This window comes from Nannospalax galili, unplaced genomic scaffold (genome assembly GCF_000622305.1).
Source record: "Nannospalax galili isolate Female #2095 unplaced genomic scaffold, S.galili_v1.0 scaffold100, whole genome shotgun sequence".
NCBI classification, from domain to species: domain Eukaryota; kingdom Metazoa; phylum Chordata; class Mammalia; order Rodentia; family Spalacidae; genus Nannospalax; species Nannospalax galili.
Window position 1 is genome coordinate 9,726,409 of NW_008352891.1, and position 18,122 is coordinate 9,744,530.

Below are 18,122 nucleotides of genomic sequence, written 5' to 3' on the forward strand. Positions count from 1 at the left end.
CTCTGGCATAGCAAATACTTATACACCTGTACACACACACTGCCAAAAAGCATGCATGTATAATAGGTAGGATGATTGTACATGAAGATCAGAGAATCTGACTCATGAAGATCATACAAGGTAAAAATTCTTAGCTACATTATTTGAGCACATATAGCGAAACACTCTACACCCTGGAAAGACAATCTAGAGGGGAAAGCTTTTTAAACTTAATGTCTAATTAGTTACCAACTATATCAAAGTGATTAATACAGGCACAGATGATACATAGTTACTGCCCTTATCTCCCATGTGGCAGCTTCTCAAAGCTAGAGATGAAATGAGGGTAGGAAAACTCTAAATTGAGATGAAATTAGTTCTCACAACAGCCTTGCAAAGAAGACCTGCGAAGGGCCAGCATTGGTCATTGGGCCCACTTCTCTTTCTCAATACTTGCTACCTTGGCTGTTATGATCATACAGATATCTGCCCAGGATGGGTGGGCTTTAGGCTGCAGAGATGCTGAGTGATGAACATGAGCCTATTTGTGCTCCTGGCACAAATTCAATTGGGAGATTTTCAGCTCACCTTTCCCTTTCCTTTCTGACACTCACTAATGCCAGGGATCTTAAAGTATGATTTCATCTAATCCTAAAAATATATGTGAGGTAACAAGTTGTGATGTATAAATATATTAAAAGATGTATACTGTAAGAGACTCTAGTATGTATGACAAATTTGGTTTTCAAGGAGAAGAATAGGTTAGACTGTCGTTTTTATTTCCTCATAGCAAAATGTTTGAGATACACACAGGAATGTAAGACACATAAACAAATTAGAAAAAGAAAAGAGAAAAATAAGGAAGGAAAGAAGGAAGAAGGAAAGAAAGGAAAAGAGAATGAAAGAGGAAGGGAGAGAGAAAGAAAAGACAGAGGAATTAAATTTAACATGCTTAATCAAAAATCTGTAGTGGGGTAGATTAACAAAAGCACAAACTTTAGCCCAAAGACTTCTAAACTCAAACCTCGCTTTACTGCTTATACGCCCTGTAATGTGGTTGATCTCAGAGTCTCAGATTCTCGCTAGAATAAATAGGTCCATTGTGAGAGTAAAACCAGAAAATCACAGTGAAGTCTATCAGAGGGTTAGCTCACAAGAGGGACAGTGCTCCATTGTCCCTGCTCTCCCCTGGATTTTATACAGGATCTATAGGCTACCGTACTCCAAATCTCCAGGCCAATTTGGAAACAAGAGAGAGATTCAGAAATTGGAAAACTAGGGGAACCTATTACAGGTAAGGTCCAGATGTTAAGATTCACCTTACCTGTGACCAAACGGACTTGCTAGTACATTCCACCTGATGCCCTCCATCCCCAAGCTCTGATCTCAGAGCTGCTTCAAGAGAACCCTCCAATGGGAGGTTTGCATCTGCAGGCAGACACACCCATGGAGCTGAAGACTTCTCTTACTTCATCTCTGGAAGAATAGTAGGAACCAGGTTAACCTCTTGATGTTTAATCTGTAATAATGATTCTTTCTGATTAGGATAGGAGAACTTGCTATAAGAAACCAGTTAAGGTATACTCACGTCTCCTTTCAGAATACAAGGCTAAGGGTGGAAGACATCTGGGAGCATTCTATCAGGAGACCATCTATCTGGGAGAGACGGAGAGCAAAGGGTGATGCACAGCCTTCCTGTCACTCTAACAGATACACTGAACTAGCTTAGCTTGGACTGTGGCCTCTTCCACCCGGCATCAGGCTTGCTCTGCCCTCATAGCTTCCTGCCTTTGGGCCATCCAGTATTTGCCCCTGTGGCTCTATGAAAAAAACTGTTTTCTGAGCATGTCACTCATTCTTTTTTCTTTCCCTACTCATGCTTAGCCCCATCCACCTGGATAATCGCCCGTCCCCCTGTTCCTTCATCTACTTACTCTTTAAATTTTTTTTATTGATTTGAGGACTTAATACCATGTATTTTGATTATATTCATAGATCTCCCTCACAACTCCTACCTACTATCCCCTTCTTGGCTTCATGTCCAGTTTTATTTTTTGAGCCAGAGTCTCCCTGTAGCATCAGCTGACCTGGAACTCACTATGTAAACCAGACTGGCCTTGATTTCAGAGATTTGCCTGCCTCTGGTTCCCAAGTGGCAGGATCAAATGCATGCACCAGGTCTGGCTACTACTGTTATCTTTTTAAAGGCCTATCAAGTCTAATCTGTGTTTTCAAACTGTTCTTGAGTGCGATCTATCCCTTGATATCTGGTCAACCTACCAGGTGACACACCAGTAAAGAAAAGTGACTTTCCATTCCTCCCTCTCCCAACAGCTGTCAGTTGCTAACAGCCAGGGCAAGGGTTTCTTGTCTCCCTCTCCCATGCATGCTGGTTTTTTTCTAGCTTTGGCTTGCACAGGTCTTGTGCATACTGTCACTATCGTGTGGGTTCATAGATGCAACTACCCTGTAGTCCCCAGACCCTATTGCAGAAGACACTACATATGTGAGTCATAGAACAAAAAAGGAATAGTCAAGCTGATATTGACCTTCTGACTTCATCTCTACTGACTAGCTTTTGTAGTACTAGAAGGTGTTATGCTTGTTACTGGCAAAGAAATGCAATCATCAACCTTACCCTGATGCGAATTTTGTGAGCTACAATTATCACTGGCCTGGCAAATATGTCACTGGTCCAATAATGGCACAAATGTTATAAGAGTAACATACTTGACACTGTCATTAGAGCCAAAAACCTGTTGCTAGACAAGTCACAGGCCATAGAGGAGAATCTACTGCTATCATTCTGCTAGATAAACATAGTATTAAATTGACTCCTAATGACTTATGCTATACTCATAAATTACTACATCTCTCAACTCTCACCAAAGAAGGTTCTTGCAGCAGATGGCCATTAACACAGAGACTCACAACTGTGTTACAACTCTGCATGGTCAGCATGCAGAGAGTAAGAGACTGCAGAGGACTCAGCCCTACATGGAACAGCTATATGGCACCCTTTCCTCCCAAGGTTCAGGTGTCATTGTGGAAGAGGGGGTTGAATGAATGATTTTAAGAGCCAGAGGTGATCAGAGAAAGCAAGGAAACTTCTCTGAACATCCACTCACTCTTCATTTTTGCATTTACTCACAGTGCTCCTCCAATTCCTTCCCATCACTCAAACTTTAGAAGTAACTTTGGGTGGTTAGATGGCTCAGAGGGTAAAGGTACTTTCCAAACAAACCTGGCTATCTGAGTTTGATTCCCAGAACCCGTTTAAAGCTCGAAGAAGACACTGAGTCCACAGAGTTATCCTCTGACCTCTACACATACACCCTGATACATGTGCCCCCCACATATCATACACATGTACAGTATTATTAATCAATTAATTGAATAAAATATCCATTTCCTATTTGTCTTTGTTTCACATTAAAAGGTAGTTAAAATTCATCAGATAAAATTATGATTTATGCATAACAGTAATCCAGATAGTGAATATTAAGAACCAACATTGCATCAGGAACAATGCTAAGTATTTTTGGTTTCTTTTTTGAGACAGGATTTTAAATATCCCACCTGGCCTTGAGCTCACTACGTGTTTAAGAAGAATGAACTACTTTAAATTTTTGGTCTTCTTGCCTCCATCTCCCAAGTGTTGTTATGCTGGGCATGCACCACCATGCCTGGTTTGTGTAGTGGTGGGTGCCGAATGTGGAACTTTATGAATGCTAAGCACTCTACCATCTGAGCTACATCCCTGGCCTCACATGCTAAGTATGTTTACACACATTATTATTTCATAAATTCTCCAAATTTACCTATTATTTAAGGGCGTATGTTTAGGTCTATACTGAGTTATCTGAGGCTAAGAAATGTGATCCATGTCCAAGATCATAGAAGTGTGATCCCTACTTAGACCATAGTGATCATGAAATCAATTTAGGAGGACGAGTTTCTGGTTCCATCTGCATCTCACTCATACAAATTGTTGCTCAGGAGAACATTGCATACACATCATGAACATGATAAAACACCTACGTCATCCAAGAACATCTGACACAAGAGAGGGACATGGCAACAGAGCCTGTGCATTTTGGAGACATTTGCTGTTGAAATGGGCCACTTGAATCAGGTTCTGTTTGTCTCCAATTCGGTATAATAATTTCCTTACACGACCATGCACTTGCACACTGCTGACAGCCAATTCTATGAATTCTGTTGACCCGAATCACTGACTAAATTTATTTTGTATTGTTTGTTTTATCAAATTAGTCTTAAGTTCAGCTTCATAATTACCAAGTTCAGAGTTATTAAAACATTGATTTTGTGACTCGGAGTTTTCTTATTTTATTCCTTCCAAAAATAGAAAACAAGTTGAATCCATACAAAAAAAGGAAACAGTGCAATAAACGCTGAGGTCTCTGCGAAGCAGCTCCTGTGTGCTTATGGCTTGTCTAGAATTCTCAGAGTAAGCGGTGCTGGAGGAAGGAGACATGCATCCATCATCCTGGGCTTCCTCACACTTCCCTGCCTGTGATGGGAGCTCTCGGGAAGGCATGTCTAAGGACAGACTCTGGGCAGCTGCAAAGCACCTTCTCTGTATACGAATTTATGTAGATATGGGATAAGTAAATTAATCTTCATTATCAACCCACCAGATAGCAAGAGTCAAACCTGTACCCCCACTCCCCTGGTGCAGGAAGGAAATCACCCTCATCCCCAAGTGTGGGCTTTCTTATGGAGCCAGGTGCTCTGGTGACAGGTTTTGGCAAGGAGAGTGATTTTTAGCCTGCCAGTTGCTTCTGCTTACGTTTGTTCATGGTTCTTGATGAGGGGCAACTGCGATTAGACAAATCACATTGTCTATAATCTGGTCCCCTTCCCCTTAGCCATGATTCATTCTGACAAGGAAAGTTTAAAAGCAACAAGTAAAATATGATAAACAATATCCATCATTGCATAGGGGAGCCTAGCTAAAAGCTTTCTGTCACTATTAATAATGCTGTTTAGTTTTCAGCTTCCCTAGTATTGCATTAGTGCCAAATGGGAGCAACTGGGAGCGGCAGACTTTCAGGAACGAATACCTGCTTGATTCCTGCCTGTAACAGAAACTGTTCTCAGTGTCTGCCCTGGGCTTTGAAGCCACCCAGGAACCCAGATAGAGGTCAGAGGAGGCATGAAAACTGATGGATGTAGAGGGGACCCATTTCTCAACTCTCATTTCTTGTTTTACCTTACTAGCCCCTCCCTGTTTCTTAAAGCTGACCAGAGTCTTCCTAGCAACTGCTCCTATTTGTGATGTTCCTTTGATGTCCCAAAGCTGGCCTTTCCACTCAGAGGTTGCACCTGTCCTCTGTTCTCAGCATTGTAGAGACCATCCAGAAGAATACTCCACCAGGACCTGGAGACACTCACCTCTGAGTTCAGAAATGTGGCTTCAAAGGGCGTATAGTTTGCAAGTTCTTGGGTGAATAATTCACACACACACACACACACACACACACACACACACACACACACACACTACATATATCTTACAAACTAAAGTCAGCTAGACTATCATAACATTAAAATCTGCCTAAAACTCTCAAATTATATCATTTGAAACCTCAAAGCCTTCAGTGCATTGTTTATACAAACTTAGTTACTGCGGAGTAGAGTTGTCAATCTGCTAAGCACTTGGGCTGTCCATTTTTTATTCCTACAACGAGCAAAATCTTATGCAACAAGCATTGCTATTCTGCAGTGTTCCATTTAATCACAACTCCCATACAAGTTACTTTGCTTACAAGTAATTAATACATAATTATTTGGTCCTCAGAGTCATGAAGTGAGGAAACCACATCTAGAGAGCAGTGGCCTGGAGTCGGTGCTAAGTCCATTCCCAAGCAGTTATCCAAGTTCCGCTGCTGCCGCATGGCAGAAAGCACAGGTGATTAGAAGCTGGTATGAATGACAGCATTTTTTTCATACTTTCTCATTTTGTTGATGAGGAAATTGAGGATTGAGAAGGTGAAGAAATCATTAGTATCTCAATATCAAACAACATATTAGGGTCCAACCTAGGAGCTCTGTCACTTAATTCTCATTCCAGGGTACAGGTCATTTCATGGGATCATAAAAAAATATGAGGTTTGGGGGTTGGAGGGATGGCTCAGTGGTCAAGAACACTGGCTGCTCCTACAGAGGACCTAAGTTCGGTTCCCAGCACCCCCATGGTGGCTGACAACTGACCCAGCACACACACGGTAGCTAACAACAGACCTGGTACACGCATGGTAGCTAACAACTGACTGTAACTCCAGCTCCACTTTTTTCTGACCACCGTGGATGTTTCATGATCATAATGCATTTATATACATGCAAAACACTCATACATATAAACATTCTAAAAAAATTTAAACATACCAGGTTCTTAAAATACTGACTGCTTAATCTGTCACTTATATATCTGACAATTCCTGGACTGTGTCCTTCACTGATCTGCAGATCTAATTGCGTACTGACTATAATAATATAAGACTTAGATGGTTTGAAAACAAAGCTCTCCTCATAGGCTCATAGGTTAAATTCTTGGTCCCTGTATTTGTTACTTTTCTGTTGCTGTGATAAATGCCATGGCCAAAGGAAGCTTCAGGATGAGTTTATTTTAGTGTGTGGTTCTAGAGGGCCAAACTTCCATAATGGCTAGAAGGTATAGGCAGCAGGCACAGCAAGATGAGAGATCACATCTTAACCACAAAGATTCAGAGTGGAGAGAAGACCTCACTCCTGTGAAGTCTTGATGCCAACTGAAATCAGTGATGCACATTCATGGTACTGGCAGCAGTTCTACTCAGAAAGTCTGCTTTGGGCATCTCCTGTGTGCCTCTACTATAGGTTGAACAGGGTGAGGTTCTTTGGAAACACATTCCGTGGAAAGGTGCCTAGAGGTGGTAAGGCTATTGAGAAATGCTTGGTCCTCAGGGCTCCAGTCTCATGAAGGGCTGAATGATAACCACAGAGTGTGGTCAACCTGCAGAAGCCGTTGCGTTCTCTTTCTTACTGGACTGAATTACTTTACTAGTGTGAACTGTCAGAACCAGAGTCCACACTTGGTGTTTTGTAGTTTCTGCACATGCCCATCTGGTCTTCCTCAGGCCATGCTACGATTCAGCATAGCCCGAGGCTCTCACCAGACGCAGAGACCTCATCCTGGACTTCTGGCCCAAGGCATTTTTCCTTTATGAATTTACCCATCTCGAATATTCTGTTAAAACAGGAGGAAATGGAACTGCCTTTCTAATAAAATAAACCTTATCTTCTATGTAACACAGAGGTAATAAAGGACATCTTTGTGCAAAATATTAAGTACTACCAAGAAAATAAACCCTAGTGGTGTGATTAGATAAAGAATTATGAGGCTGGCCACGTGGTCCAAAGGCAGCATGGCCACAGTGATGCACTCCCAAAAGGGGAGTGGCCACAGTGATGCCCTGTGTTCCAAAGGGGGTGTGGTCACAGTGATGCCATGTAGTCCAAAGGGCAGGGTGGCCACAGTAACTTGTAAACACAATAAAAAAAAGTAATGGCAGTTTTGCTGAAATTGTACGGCATAGTCTATGGACTCAGCCTTGACTTGGGTTTCTTCTGTAAAACAGTTATTCGTAATCAGTTTGTCCTCTCCTCAGTCAGTGGTCTGTAGAAACTAAATGATATTCATAGATCAAGAAAGAACCTGTTATCCTTACTCTTATCTTCATTGCCATTATTTTAGCAATCTAGGTACAGCAGTTGGACTGGGCATTTCTCCAAGGCTGATCTAAAAAGAGAGGACTCTCTGTAGAGGTGAAGCATCCTGACAGAAGGCAAGCCCTGCCAATGGTTGGCCAGGCAACCTGAGTTCAGAGCCCAGAGGACAGGTGGTAACACTATGCCTGGTTTACAAAGGCTCAAGAAACAGACCACATCCCTCAGCATGGTCCTGACATTCCAAAACTCTGCAGTTTGCCTCCCATGGGCGTACACGTTGCTTCCTTCATACCTGTTTCTTAGTAAGGCTGGAACTTTAGGCCCACTGGGTGATTTTAGTGTGCCCTATACAGGTATATCCACACAAGTAGTAACCAAAAGTCATGCCCTTTGACACTGGGACTTTGCAGAAAATACCTGAGCTAAGCAATTGTCCCTGATTTATACTTGTTTTTTTTTTTTTTTTAATTTGTGAGGGAGTCCCCAGGAATTTCTTATAATTTGAAGATAAAGTAGGTTCTGACCAATCCCTTTACCTGTATATCTTGGACTCCAGCCGGTATTTTTTGTTTCACTGTTTGTCTGAGACAAACTCTCATGCTGTAGCTTAGGCTCGTCTCAAACTTTCTGCAATCCTCCTGTCTCAACCTCCTGAATTCTGGGATTACAGGTATGACCCTCAATCTTGGCTCAATTTTTGTAACCCTTGTGAATTGTGCCATTTGGAGCAGGAAGGTAGAAACAAAGATATCTATGTTCCTGGCCTGGGTAGACCCTAGGAAACAGACTAAGGACAGTGGGCTGGGCTAGACAAGGACAGGATGAACAAGGTCTAGCATTCCCTCTGTTGATTCCCAGGCGGTTGCCTGGCTCCACTCTGTAGTCATGAGAAGAGAGACCCAGACACTGCTGAAGTTCCAGTTCTTTCCAGCAACACTACCAGCTTATGGCTTCCTGGGGTTTGGCCACTTTGGAGTTACACTACAGTCTTGCTTCTGGTGCCTTGTGGGTTCACTTCCTTGGCCTCCTTCCGGACTAGTGCTCAGCCCTCAGGCTCAGGCTGCATATGTCACCTCTGATGACACTTTCAGGTGGTAAGGTGCATCAAAGAAATGAAAACCTGTGGCTTGCTTTGACATTAGGCCATCACATGATCAAGAGGCCGTGCCAGAGAAGAGTGTATGTTCTAGGGGCTCTGAGGCTCCCACCATGCCATTTGATCCGAACACAAATATAAAGTGAAAGGCAGAACTCGGCGGTCTGTTGAAATGTTCTCTCTCATATATAAACAGTTTTTTTTATAGGAGCAGCTTATTTATTCAAAACAGCAACACAGACAAAACACCATTTAAACATAATGGAGGTATACTGTGCAGACTGGAGATGCTGACCAACTTTGGATCTGAGGCCTATAAGTAAAAGCTCAGGTTTTGAGGTGGAAGAGGGTGGGTAGGGAGGGACAGTGTGGTTCTGTCAAGCAGTCAGTTAGATAGCTCTGAACAGTGAGAAGCATGCCTGAAGGCCAGCACAGAGGAGCTAGCTCCTAGGAGCTTACTAAGCATAAAGTCTATGATTTTACAGCAGTTGAACTATTGACATCAAGATTAAAATAAAATGTTTTACATAATAATCAAAATTACAAAAGATTGAAAGAAGATACCCTATGTAAAAACTGGGGACCTTTGGCAATGGAGAACTGCATGCCAGTGGAGAAAATGGAGCCCACCCAACCCTCCCAGGCGACTAGAGATGATGGGTAGGATAAATTCAGCAGATATCAGAAAAAAAGGAAAGATAGCTCTGCTGGAGGGGACTGTGCAAACAGGTTCATGGGTATAGGATTTCAGGACTTATTGGAGAAAGAAGAGCTTTTGTGCCCACAACCAAGATTTCTTTGGAAACTGGGAAGGGAAAGTAGCTGGTTAATACAGATAAACCCTGAGCTTTAAACCAGATGGAAATACCTCAGTCCTTGTCTTAGATCTGAATTCTGAGCAGGTAGGTTGACCCTTAAAGAGATGGTACTGGACTCTTTAAAGTACTAATCTTATTTTGAGGCACTCTTGTGAAAAAGGTTTGCTTTGGCTTTGTAGAATTTGCCCACGTCAGCTAATATGGGTTGACGTACAGATTTCTGAGAATTTATTGATAGCTTCCAGACAGCGGGTTTAACGGAGACAGAGCATCATTGGTGAAGGAAACCTCATAGTCAGTTACTGGTTCTACACTTTTCTCCCAAGTTTTTTCAAGCATTCCATGTACATCATCGCCTTCTTCTTAAATGTTTTGCAATATAATCAGGTTGCATGTGTTACTGTGTTTGTAAGTATTGGAGTATGACACACTGATTATAGAATCTACTTCAGATAAAGAGGCGCTACAACTGTTGTGGATGACATGATGTTATCAGTCACGTTACATACGAGTCACAGTGTGAATAAAAATGTTGCGAAGCCGTTCTTTTTAATTGAATACACACACTGAATATTTTTCCAGTGCCTTCTCAGTTTTCAAACAAGTCCTCTCAACTTCCAGTACAAGTTCCTAGAGCTTCAGAAAAGCACACAGGGAAATACAGAATGGCACTCCTCTTGTTACCTATCTCCTGGAAGTGTTCTTTCTGGCTTCTCTGGTGCAATCCTTGCTGGCTCTCCTCATTTCAGGGGCCAGAAGGGAGGTGTCGGCACTGAAGCACCTGCCAGAAGCCAGGGAGGGATGCCAGGGGAGAAGCACAAATGGAAGGAACTGCATAAGGGCCTGGATAGTGTGTGTGTGTGTGTGTGTGTGTGTGTGTGTGTGTGTTCGCGCCTGCACGTGCGTGCACGCACAGATGCGTGAGTGTGAAGGCCAGAGGACAAGTCTGGGTGTCATTCTCCAGGTGCTGTACTATTTTTTTCTTTTCGAGTCAGGGACTTTCAGTAATCTGAATTTCCCCAAGCAGACTAGACTGACTGGCCAATGAGCCACAGAGACAGGTGTGTCTCCACCTCCCCAGGATGGGGACTACAGGAGCACATCACCACACAGGGGTTGTTTTTATTTCCTTTTATTTGTTTTTACCTTGGATTCTAAGGATCAAACTCAGGTACTTGTGTTTTCAAAGGAAGCTGTTTACTGAGTGTGCCATCTCTCCACATACATCCCTCTCTTAATATTTAAGTGGAAACACAAGAGCTTTCAGTGTGGAACTCACCCCCACTTCTGCAGGTGGCTGTGGTCAAAGCCAGTGAGGCCATACCTCATGTCCATGTCCATACATCTGCATGGCATTTTTATCTCTATTTACATTATGTAAGCAGGCAGCAAATCAAAAAGGCAGGAAGGTAGAGACATACACAGGCCTAAGATCGTTTTCTAAAAAACGGAATCATGGTATGTTGTTTTTATAAAAGTTATTAAATTTGCTTTATTTTAACCTGACCGAACAAAGAAAATTCATGGAAGGTGTTACATGCTTCCATTTTTTTCCCAAACATCTGCCTACAGAACAGACTTTCAATGTTCTAAACGTGATTATATAAAACAGAGGCTGCCACCATTATATTTCAATTTAAATCTCTGTCTCAGTTTTACACAGAATTGGTTTCCCGTGTAATACACAGAATGGGAAAACAGCACTAAAGTGTCTCTTTTCTCGCCTCCTGAGTTTTGAAGTTATATTTAGTTTGCCTTCCATCAAAGTTACGTTCAGTTCCATAACCACAATCATGTGGTTCAGGTTCTGTGTTTAAATTGATGCATAATAACTGAACCGTTTTTTCCAAAGCTGTTCCTTTCCATCTATTTTCTTATTGATTCTTCCTTAATGGAGGTCTATCTTTATTAAGTGCCAACAGTCCTTACCCACATGCTGCCATCTTGCCTGCGGTTTATGGGAAAGCCTGGATCTCCTTTCTTCAGAGTCTCACAGAAAGCATCCATCCTTTCCTCAAACTGAGGGTCACACACTCTTTGGATCATTGCGTCTCTATATAGAGAAGTTAGTTAATTTTATTAAATAGAATGTTTCCAGAAAGAACATATGGGCTTACATTCTTCAGGATCCTTCATCTTTAAGGATGATTGTTTTTTATAGTAAAACAATTTTTGGTTGGGCATGCAATATTCCTGGCTCACTATATCTTCCTCTAAGAAATTAGTAGAAATGACTCTGTCACCAGATTGCTGGCATCCAGACTCGTTGCTGAGGAACGTGAGGCAAGACTAATTTCACCACTTTTAGAAAGCTGGAGTTTTCTGCCTGCTGCACTAAAATAATTTTCTTCCCTCCTTTTCTGGCTCCCTCCTTTCTCCCTTCTGCCTTTCCTTCTCTTCCATTTCTGGATGTCGATGGAAAGTGCCCATAATTAGATTGTAGATTAATTCACTGAGGTTCGCCAAAAGCACATTAGTCCACATACAGACCTACAGACCGCCATCATTTATTTAGCAAATTATTTATTTAGCATCTTTTAATACATATGCATGAGCCTCCCCTGAAACACAAGAGGGGGGATTAGGAACACAACCTTCTCTCACTGCTCCATCTCTGGCACCCTCGCTCTGGTGGCCCCAGGGGAAATGATGGTCCTTACCTTCACTACTCTTCTGTAGGCTTGCTGGCAGGGCCTTAACACATACACACTTTCATGTGGTTTCATCTCAGTGTTTTTAATGTCAGAAAGTGTGTGCTATATATCCTTCCAGGATTTGCTATGCTCACTTTAAATTATATTGCAAAAATTTAGCCCATCCCTGTGCATCGCTATCTTTAAGTCAGCCCAAAGCATTGTAAAGTGAATTGTGGTTCATTTGTTTACTTTCATTTGGTACACTTAAGATTGTTTCCAGGGCTGGAGTGCTGGCTAGCATGTGGAGAGCCCTGTGCTCAGTCCCCAGCTGTGAGAAGGAAAATGTTTCCAGATATTTGCATTGTTGATGTCTGATAAGGTCATTTGTTGCAGATTTCTTTAAATCCACAGAATGGATAGGAGATCATTTTCCAGGTATCTTGACTTTTGGGACCACTCAGGACGTCTCTACTGGCTTGTTCCTTATCTGTGTTTCTGCCTTAAAGCCTTCCTTATGTTCTATTGAATTTAAGCTTTTTGTACTGGTTTACAAGAATCTCCATATAAGTTTTGGGGTTTTTTTTTGTTTGTTTGTTTGTTTGTTTTTTGGTCAACTGCAATTATAGAAAATCTTCCCTCCATGTTGCAATATGCCTGTTCCTTTCTTAGACCCTGCGTGTCACCGAGAAGGTTTTAGAGGGAATCACATCTTGATTCTTTTGTTTATTAAGGTGGACTTAGCAAGATGTAGCAAGAAACTGATAAACTCAAGGAAGAAAAACCAGTTTGTAAGCAGAGACTAAAGGGGATAAGAGAAAATAGCAGTCAGCTTCTTGCAGTGCTACAAATCCAATTATTTATTTCCCTTCCCACCTGTACTGATGAGGGGTCGGCAGAGAGACGGTCAGTGGGCTTCTCTCCCTCCCTCATGTATGTCTATGCATGTATGTGTGTATTGTGTATGTGTGCTGTGTGTGTTGTATGTATGTGTGTGCATAGGTGCATATGTGTGTAATAATGTGCATGTATATATGTACTTGTGTGTGCTGTGTGTTGTGTATATGTGTGTGTGTATTCTGTGTACGTGTTGTGTGTTTATGTGTATGGGTGTGTATGTGTATGTTGTAGGTGTTGTGTGTTTATGTGTATGTGTGTGTGTGTATTCTGTGTATGTGTTGTGTGTTTATGTGTATGGGTGTGTATGTGTGTGTTGTATTTGTTGTGTGTTTATGTGTATGTGTGTGTGTATTCTGTGTATGTGTTGTGTGTTTATGTGTATGTGTGTGTATTCTGTGTATGTGTTGTGTGTTTATGTGTATGTGTGTGTATTCTGTGTATGTGTTGTATGTGTGTTTATGTGTAAGGGTCTGTATGTGTGTATGTGTGTGTATTCTGTGTATGTGTTGTATGTTTATGTGTATGGGTATGTGTGTATTCTGTGTATGTGTAGTGTATCTGTGCGATTTGTGTGTATATGTGTGCAGAGACTCCCTCTGAGACAAGTTCATTTGATGGTAAAATTTCTCTCCCCTGCCCATGTGTGTAAAATGTGTGTTGTGTATGAATGTGTATATATGTGTATGAGGTGTCTTTATGTATGTATGTGTTGTGTATATTTTGTATGTGTGTTACATGTGTGTGTGTTTTATGTGTGCATATGTGTGTTGTGTATATGTGTATGTGTGTATACTGTTCAACCAGAGATCTGGGCATCCAGTGACCCAATTAGGCTGACAAACCATCACAAACATAAGGTCTCATGTAGCTCAGGCTATCCTAAACTCAGTGTAGCTAGCCTTAAGCTTCTGATGCTCCTGCTTCTGGCACCTTCCAAGTGCTGGTATAGAAGTGTGCTATCACTCCTGCAGCTATCACTCCCGGCGGCTCTCACACCCTGCGTGCAAGAGACTAACCAGGGCCTCCTGTGTGCTATGCAAGCACTCTGACAACTGTGCTACATCCCCAGCGCACATTAAGTGATTCTTAATATAACTTTGAAACATGAATACAAAGTCCCATGAATACTAATTTTTAAATTAAACAGAATAATCTGTCCCCTTTTAAATATCATATTAGAGGTTGGAGACAAAGTGGTCTAAGGTAGAGATGTTTGAAGGGACTCAGAGGAGTGGACAAATGTGGGAAGGCTCTGGATCTCATATTACCACCTTCCAGAAGATGCTTTGAGCATAGTCAAGTCAACAAAAGACCCCTTGCAGGCTCCACTGCCTTTCCCCCTGTACTTTCACATGGGCATGTGAACAGAGGGATCTTTGGGTCATCCCAGGGCAGTATAAGGACTCTACAACTCAGACACTCCAGTGTAAACAAGGAACGGGCTAGAAGTAGCCCAGGTTGGATGTTGACACAGTAACACTGGATTGTGAACTAAGGTGTGAGCTAGATATACAAGCGGTCTGCTCCAATCACTGCGATGTCAGGCATGTGCTGCAGCTGCTAGCGTGGCTGACCAGACTAGCACAGGACACTTTATTGCTCTTCTGCATCTCTACTAACCCAAAGAGACATATGCATGCCTTTATATAGCAAGCATGTCCCTGCACAGCAAGATATCACCACTGCGAAACTTGCTCTCGGCAGAGATCTTGACATCTTCCAAAGGGACACAGGATTGCTTCTTTGCTCCTTTCTTCACACAGTATTAATTAGCCCCTGGGGAACAAAACCATCAAGCGGCTTATAGCCTGGGGAAGTAGTACTTTGACTCTTCATGTTGGCCAGAGCACTGATGAATGCTTTTAATTAGTCTTATGACTTCCTTATTGAAATGTATGTCACCAAATACTAAGTACCAATCGCCAGCAAGCTTCTAGTCCTCAGTGGAGGGTTGCTAGGGTAATGAGTTGAGACAAAGCTGCTTAGTATGCCACACAAATCCTTGGACTGGCTTCTAGTCCTTCTAGCCTCCTCCCTGGTAGACTTGTCTTTTATTTCACTCCAGCTACACTGGTGTGGTAATCGTTCTGACGTTGCCCTGTTGTCATAAACTGAAGCCTTTAGCTGGACTGTCTTCTGCCCCCAAAGTTGCTTCTCCACAACTCCTACCAGAAGACCACCTTTCCATTGCTTGAAACATCCCAATACTTACCCCTTCCTAGAGCACTCTGGAGTTTACTGATTGAGGTACTGTTACCTTAAGCCACAGAGCAGCCTGCAAGTCCCTCTGCCCACAGCAGAGATGTAAAGATATCTTAAGAGACTCTGCCTTCTGCCCAGTCCCAGCATGCAATCCTGAGTTCAAGGAAAGGACGAGTCTCATGGGCAAGAAAGCAATTGAAGGTGAACCCAGGACTAGGGAGTCAATGTTGGTGTCTCTAGCATCTTGAAAATCTCTTCCCATCTCCACTGTAGACCATCAGTGACTTAACAGCTGGGGTATTCACTCTCACTTCTGAAGATACTAGTATTACCAGGTAGCTGAGTTGCTGTTTGGTTCAGAAGATCTGTCTTCACTGTGTGAAGGCTGACACGTGTTCCAGGGCCTCTCTGCAAGCCTTTTTCCTTCTGTAAAATGGGAGCAATACTGTGGTCAATTACAACTCATGCCTGGCCTGGCATATGCTTGTGATCCTAGCTTTCAGGAGGCAGAAGCAAGAAGATCTCAAATTCAAGCTCTGCTTCACAGTGAAAACAAAACAACTGTAAGAAAAAAGAAATAGCAAGAAATTAAAAAAGAAGAAAGTAAATGCCTCATATAAAGAAGGAATAAATGTAAACAGTGACTCGTAACTGGTCAAAGCATATTATTATTGGTCATTTCTCTCATTGTTTTATACAATGGAGAGCTATACTAAACATCTTAGAGATAAGCTTCTTTCTTCCTCTTTTTCTGCCATGTTTCTCTTGGATACATCCTAAGGATCATACTTATGGTTAACATTTTAAATAGCATTACTCTACAGAATCCGTACCATCATGCCAAAAAAATAGGAAGGAAAGAAGAAAGAAAGAAGGGAGGGAGGGAGGGAAGAAGGAAGGAAGAAGAAAATCTGGGAAAAGGAAGACAGAAGGTACGGGGCCACACAGGGCTGAGTCAGCCATGAGCCCTCCCATGACCTTGTGCCAAGGAGTGACTAGTCACTACATCCAGATAGCTATCCTTTCACTTGACTGGTAGACAGGGGAGAGCAGATCCCTGAGTCAGGCTCTTCTCAATCTCTGGCAAGACCTGGCTCTTCAGAAGGTTCCTTCAACAGCAGGAGTAGGCTGGCCACCATGACAAAAACTCCATGTCCACCCCTACAGCAAAGCCCAAACTGGCCAAGGCCTCCAAGAAGTCCACAGACCACCCCAAGTATTCAGACATGACTGGGACTGCCATCCAGGTCAAGAACCGTGCCACTCCTCACTAGTCCTTCTAAAAGTATATCAAGAGCAACTACAGGGTGGGTGAGAACCCCAACTCCCAGATCAAGTTATAAGTGCCTGCTGGCTGCTGGTGTCCACAAGCATACCAAAAGGATTGGTTCCTCAGAGTCCTTCCAGTTGGCCAAGGTTGATGAGTCCAAGAGGTTAATGGCTTCCAAGAAGACCAAAAGGCAGTCAAAAAAATGGCCATGCCAAAGAAGGCAGCCAAGCCCCAAAAGACTGCCTCCAAAGCTCTAAGCAAGAAACCCAGAGCTGGCCAGTCAAGAAGGCCAAGAAGAAGCCAGCTGTCGTGCCAGAGAAAACCAAGCCAAAGGATGTCACAGCCAAGCCAGTCAAGAAGACCAAACCAGTTAGGTTCGAAGCCAAATTCAGTGCCAAGAAGGCCAGCAAGAAGTGGCAATGACACCTCTGCTGCCTTTCTCCTCTTCCTCTCCTGTTTCCTGTAAATTCTTTTCTCTCTTGAGCTCGTCTGCAACCCTTTGCCCATTCTATTCTGAGTTTATAAGGGCCAGGGTTTGGATTTCTCAGACAGATGTTGTGGACTAATTCCATTCTCCTTAGCCAGTTGTGCAATGACAACAGATCTCATCCCTGTAATGCTGTGGATTTACTTCTATTTCGCTTTCTTGATTTGTTATTAACCTTCTTATGGGGTTAAGGGATGGGCGTTGTGTGTTTTGTTGGGTGGTTTGTTTACTACGAAGGCAGATATAACTGGCAAAACAGTTTGTTCTGGCTAGATGACAGAGCCCAGGAGCTAAGGTTTGTGGGAAGATCTTTTAAACTTCTGTAAGTCGGCACCCTTTGTGAAAGCTTTGAAAGTTTTGTTGGAGAGCAGAGGGTGGTACCATACCCAGCTGAAAGGGAAGGGGATGGGGAAGCCCTCCCTAGGCTGCATGCCCCCAGTGGGGAGCAGTGGGGGCTTTTTCACAGCTGTTAATCTGGTCCTGTGCCTTGGCAGTATCTTGAAGGAATTGGCTTGAGGAGCCCTAGCTTCTCCCAGTCAGGAACTAGCCTTTGGGGAAGGATCTTTGTGACTTCTGACATCTCTTGTTCAGTGGGAGTGGCAACGCTGGGGTAGGAGGATGGAGTCAGCCAAGTGCCTCGGTGTGCCCTATGGAAATGGGTCCTTCCACACAAGTGATGGGTTGTGTCCTAAGAGGACCTTCTTTGTTTTTCCCGTGTAAGATGTGGCTTTACCTGGTGCCTCTTCTGCTTTTGTTCTGCAGGCTGCCACTTAAAAGCCCCACCCCCAACCTCTTTTGAGTCTTTTCTAAGCAGTGGTAGAGGGGACAGGGGAGGAGCAGGAAGTGAACTGTAAGACAGTGTACAGTTGATTTGGATTTGCTAGGTAGCTTTAGAGACCATGTGTGTGCGTGCGTGTATGTATCCATATCTAGGAGCAGTACTTTCTCCAGAGGTGGCAGAAAAATCCATACAGTTGCTTTCTGTTATTTTTAAATATGAAAC

At 42.8% G+C, this 18,122-nt stretch overlaps 1 pseudogene; it reads left to right on the forward strand.

Moving 5' to 3' along the window:
- The window catches only part of LOC103747674, a 69,385-nt pseudogene extending 52,330 nt beyond the window's left edge, over nt 1-17,055 (forward strand).
- Nucleotides 17,056-18,122: the final 1,067 nt, after the last annotated feature.